The sequence below is a fragment of the Schistocerca piceifrons genome, chromosome 11 (genome assembly GCF_021461385.2).
Source record: "Schistocerca piceifrons isolate TAMUIC-IGC-003096 chromosome 11, iqSchPice1.1, whole genome shotgun sequence".
Classification (NCBI taxonomy): Eukaryota; Metazoa; Arthropoda; class Insecta; order Orthoptera; family Acrididae; genus Schistocerca; species Schistocerca piceifrons.
The window spans coordinates 91,717,048-91,723,189 of record NC_060148.1 but is presented as its reverse complement, the minus strand read 5'-3'; the positions used below and the strand labels follow the sequence as shown (position 1 = coordinate 91,723,189).

The following is a 6,142-nucleotide window of genomic DNA, read 5'->3' as shown; positions in this document are numbered from 1 at the left end:
GAAAAAATGCCAGTTTTGCTTGTTGAATGTTAAGTGGAACGTCATTCACATATACGAGGAATTGGAGTGGACCCAGAAATGAACCCTGGGGGACTCCTCCTCTCACCCCCACTCGCTAATACTTTCTGCCTTTCTGACATTTTCTGAATTATTAAGCACAACCTTTTACATTTTGTCAGGTATGATTCAAACCAGCTGTGCAAAGAGCCATCAGTTCCATAAAACCTGAGTTTTTAGGAGAGTATCATGATCAAACAACCAAAGACCTTGGAGTGATCACGAAAAACAGTAACTGGCGATATATTATTGTTTAAGGCTTGTACTGTTTGATGAACAAATATAAAAACAACATGTTTAAACCAGCAACGTTTCTTGAATGCAAACATATGTTAAGAAAACTGCATCCACTTGAGTGTGCGACTCCTCTTGCGCACATTACTTCTTCGAATATTTTGGAAAAAGTCGTCGGTAAGGAAATGGGACGATAATTGTTTAAGTCTGTTCTGTCACCTATGTTATGAAGTGGTTTAATAATTTGATATTTTAACCTGTCTAGAAAAATTCGCTTTGCCAGTGTTGCACTGCATATATCCCTAAGGACATTACTCATCAACCCCACAACAGGTCTTGTTTCTCAGAATTTTTATAATTGTATTAATTTCTGTGAAGGATGTTGGTGTTACTTCCAGTTGCTTCAAGTTTTGTGGAATGACATTTTTAATATATTATTTCGCTTTTTCAACTGAATCCTTTAAACCTACATTAGCTGCCAGGGTCAGAAAACTGCCGTTAAAAGCGTTTCGAACTTGTGAGTTACCAGTCACAACGTTTTCTTTTAGCTTAACTTTCATGGAAATTTTGTATACTGATGCACTTTTGATATCTTTTCTTATGTCTTGACCACACTTTTATTTTTCTAAGCCGGCTGTTGGTGGCCGAGCGGTTCTAGGCGCTTCAGTCTGGAGCCGCGCGACCGCTACGAACGCAGGTTCGAATCCTGCCTCGGGCATGGATGTGTGTGATGTCCTTAGGTTAGTTAGGTTTAAGTAGTTCTAAGTTCTAGGGGACTGATAACCTGCGATGTTAAGTCCCATAGTGCTCAGAGCCATTTTTCTAACGACCTTGCTCGTTTCGACTGTACGTCAGTTTCAAAGGCAGTGTTATGTTAGTTATACACTGAAGAGCCAAAGAAACTGGTACACCCGTGAGCACGCAGAAATGCCGCAACAGGACGTGGCATGGACTCGATTAATGTCTGAAGTAGTGCTGGAGGGAACTGACACCATGAATCCTGCACGGCTGTCCAGAAATCCATAAGAGTACGAGGCGGTGGGGATCTCTTTTGAACAGCACTTTCCAAGGCATCCCAGATATGCTCAATAATGTTAATGTCTGGAGAGTTTGGTGGCCAGCGGAAGTGTTTAAACTCAGAACAGTGTTCCTGGAGCCACTCTGTAGCAATTCTGGACGTGTGTGGTGTCACACAATCCCGGTAGAATTGCCCAAGTCCGTCAGAATGTACAGTGGACAAAAAATGGTTCAAATGGCTCTGAGCACTATGGGACTTAACATCTGTGGTCATCAGTCCCCTATAACTTAGAACTACTTAAACCTAACTAACCTAAGGACATCACACACATCCATGCCCGAGGCAGGATTCGAACCTGCGACCGTTGCGGTCGCGTGGTTCCAGACTGCAGCGCCTAGAACCGCTCGGACACCCTGGCCGGCCACAATAGACATGAATGGATGCAGGTGACCAGACAGGATGCTTACGTACGTATTACCTGTCAGAGTCGTATCTAGACGTATCAGAGGTCCCATATTGCATATGTACTAAGATGGAATCTGTTCTTTCGGGCATATCAGAAAAAACAGACACCATCGGTGACCATGCAGCTCGCTAGAATGAAATTACAATGAAATGAACACCCTTAGCTGCTTACAAGCGTTGACATACAGTCAACGGGGACAGATGAAAATGTGTGGCCCGACCGGGACTCGAACGCGGCATCTCCTGCTTGCACCGAGGACAGACATGACAGCGTGACTGCAGGGATTTATCTCTGGCACGCCTCCCGCGAAACGTGCATTCTCAACTTATCGTCCCGCACTACATTCGTAGTATATATATATATATATATATATATATATATATATATATATATATATATATATATATATATATATAGTTAAGGCTCACCGGCCACTTGACCATCTTCTGCTTCTTCTGTGCGGATGCACAAACAGTGCCCGAACTCTTACAGGAATCGGCAACGCGCCGCGAGTAATGAGTATAATGGGCGGGGGCACTACGAATGTAATGCGGGACAATAAGTTGAGAATGTGGGTTTCGCGGGAGGCGTGCCAGAGATAAATCCCTTCAGTCGCACTATCTTCTGTGTCCTCGGTGGCTCAGATGGATAGAGCGTCTGCCATATAAGCAGGAGATCCCGGGTTCGAGTCCCGGTCGGGACACACATTTTCATCTGTCCCCGTTGACGTATGTCAACGCCTGTAAGCAGCTAAGAGTGTTCATTTCATTGCAAGTCGCATATTACTCCAATTGCACTTACCCTACACCATTACAGAGCCTCCACCAGCTTCAACAATCCCCATGGACTCACGAGGTTCTCCCTACCCGTACTCGTCAGTCCGCTTGATTCAATTTGAAACGAGACAGCACTGAAATCTGCAGCAATTTGCGGAAGAGTTGCGCTTCTGTCACGATGAATGATTCTCTTCAGTTGTCCTTGGTCCCCTTCTTACAGGATCTTTTACCGGCCGCAGCGATGTCGGAGATTTGATTTTTTATCGGATTCCTAATATTCACGGTTGTTGTTGTTGTTGTTGTTGTGGTCTTCAGTCCTGAGACTGGTTTGATGCAGCTCTCCATGCTACTCTATCCTGTGCAAGCTTTTTCATCTCCCAGTACCTACTGCAACCTACATCCTTCTGAATCTGCTTAGTGTATTGATCTCTTGGTCTCCCCCTACGATTTTTACCCTCCACGCTGCCCTCCAATGCTAAATTTGTGATCCCTTGATGCCTCAAAACATGTCCTACCAACCGATCCCTTCTTCTAGTCAAGTTGTGCCACGGTACGCTCTTGAAATGTTCGTACGGGAAAATCCCCACTTCATCGCTACGTCGGAGATGCTGTGTCCCATCGCTTGTACGTCGACTATAACATCACGTTCAAACTAACTTACATGTTGATAACCTGCCTTTGTAGCAACTGTGCCAGACACTTGTTGTAAGTCCCATATTATACAGGGTGTTACAAAAAGGTACGGCCAAACTTTCAGGAAACATTCCTAACACACAAATAAAGAAAAGATGTTATGTGGACATGTGTCCGGAAACGCTCATTTTAGTTTCGTCAGTATGTACTGTACTTCCTCGATTCACCGCCAGTTGGCCCAATTGAAGGAAGGTAAAGTTGACTTCGGTGCTTGTGTTGACATGCGACTCATTGCTCTACAGTACTAGCATCGAGCACATCAGTACGTAGCATCAACAGGTTAGTGCTCATCACGAACGCGGTTTTGCAGTCAGTGCAATGTTTACAAATGCGGAGGTTGCAGATGCCCATTTGATGTATGGATTAGCACGGGGCAATAGCCGTGGCGCGGTACGTTTGTATCTAGACAGATTTCCAGAACGAAGGTGTCCCAACAGGAAGACGTTCGAAGCAATTGATCGGCGTCTTAGGGAGCACGGAACATTCCAGCCTATGACTCGCGACTGGGAAAGACCTAGAACGACGAGGACACCTGCAATGGACGAGGCAATTATTCGTGCAGTTGACGATAACCCTAATGTCAGCGTCAGAGAAGTTGCTGCTGTAGAAGGTAACGTTGACCACGTCACTGTATGGAGAGTGCTACGGGAGAACCAGTTGTTTCCGTACCACGTACAGCGTGTGCAGGCACTATCAGCAGCTGATTGGCCTCCACGGGTACACTTCTGCGAATGGTTCATCCGACAATGTGTCAATCCTCATTTCAGTGCAAATGTTCTCTTAAAGGATGAAGCTTTACTCCAACGTGATCAAATTGTAAATTTTCACAGTCAACATGTGTTGGCTGACGAGAATCCGCACGCAACGAATCTGTGTCATCAACACAGATTTTCTGTGAACGTTTGGGCAGGCATTGTTGGTGATGTCTCGATTGGGCCCCATGGTCTTCCACCTACGCTCAATGGAGCACGTTATCATGATTTCGTACGGGATACTCTACCTGTACTGTCAGAACATGTGCCTTTACAAGTACGACACAACATGTGGTTCACGCACGATGGAGCTCCTGCACATTTCAGTCGAAGTGTTCGTACGCTTCTCGACTACAGATTCGGTGACCGACGGATTGGTAGAGGCGGACCAGTTCCGTGGCCTCCACGCTCTCCTGACCTCAACCCTCTTGACTTTCATTTATGGGGGCATTTGAAAGCTCTTGTCTACGCAACCCCGGTACCAAATGCAGAGACTCTTCGTGCTCGTATTGTGGACGGCTGTGATACAATACGCCATTCTCCAGGGCTGCATCAGCGCATCAGGGATTCCATGCGACGGAGGGTGGATGCACGTATCCTCGCTAACGGAGGACATTTTGAACATTTCCTGTAAGAAAGTGTTTGAAGTCCCGCTGGTACGTTCTGTTGCTGTGTGTTTCCATTCCATGACAAATGTGATTTGAAGAGAAGTAATAAAATGAGCTCTAACATGGAAAGTAAACGTTTCCGGACACATGTCCACATAACATATTTTCTTTCTTTGTGTGTGAGGAATATTTCCTGAAAGTTTGGCCGTACCTTTTTGTAACACCCTGTATAGGCGTTGCCGACCGCAGCGCCGCATCCTGCCTGTTTTCACATCTCTGTGTTTGAATGCCCATGCCAATACCAGTTTCTTTGGCGCTTCAATATACAAAATTGTTCGTGGATACATAACTGACATAACACTGCCTTTGAGAATGAACCGTTTAAGGTCGTTGGAAAAATAAAAAAAAAAAAAATGGTTCGAATGGCTCTAAGCACTATGTGACTTAACTTCTGATGTCATCAGTCGCCTAGAACTTAGAACTAATTAAACCTAAGTAACCTAACGACAACACACACATCCATGCCCGAGGCAGGATTCGAACCTGCGACCGTAGCAGTCCCGCGGTTCCAGACTGTAGCGCCTAGAACCGCACGGCCACTCCGGCCGGCTTGGAAAAATAAACGTGTGGTGAAGACATAAGAGAAGTTATCGAAAGTGCATCCAAATGGCCGCGTCGGTTCACAGCATTTTCAGGCAAACTGCAGCTTGTACACTGAATGCCTGTCCCTTGTCCGGTCATCAACAAACAGTCGTAAATTGCTGACCACGCCGTCTGCAAAAATATTTATGTCTGTACAGAATAATACTGGTCCTGTCACACTTCCCCTGGGGCACACCTGACGATACCTTCGTCTCTGATGAACGCTCGCCGTTGTTTGAATCCAGCACGGCCAAGTTTATGTCTAAAACGAACCGTGTTGATGTAACTACGTCGGTCGGACTAGTGTTTATGTTGCACAGCTTGGAGCAGACATCTTCCTCCAAAGGAACATACGCCTGAAGACTAAAAACGGGACCGTGCGCTTACCAGTATATGCCCTACCACAATCACCACACTTGCCATTGAAAAACTTCACACTCAGTTTTAAGGCGCTCCGGAACGCCCTATACTTGCAATGTTAAAATAACGCTTATAAATTACATCTTTCCTCACAAAGTATTTGAGGTAGGAAGTTGAACTTTTTACAGATTATCTATTGGAATATGGGCTACAACTTAACACAGGGATTATACAAAATTTTAGTTCAGTTATTAAAGAGGATTTTTTTCAATTGTAATGAAAATACACAACATTTTTTTGCAATTTTTTATTTATATATTCAAAAATATACAGTTTCTTGGAAAAAGGTTGTGTTAAATTATGCAAAAGGTACTGTGTAACATTTACAGAAAGTTTGAAACAAATATGTTTGGAAGATCCTTAGAAAACATGTAATTAGTATGAGAAAATAAAAGTTTTGGGAATCGAGCGACAAAGATTGGGTTAACTTTTTAGTGCATTCCAGGTCCATAGGATGGACTACCTTCATCCTCTGC

General features: G+C 44.5%; 1 non-coding gene across 1 annotated transcript; it reads left to right on the top strand.

Moving 5' to 3' along the window:
• Positions 1–2,403: 2,403 nt before the first annotated feature.
• Positions 2,404–2,478, top strand: Trnai-uau. The gene has a single exon. It is a non-coding gene; the product is annotated as a tRNA-Ile (tRNA).
• The last annotated feature ends 3,664 nt before the right edge of the window (positions 2,479–6,142 follow it).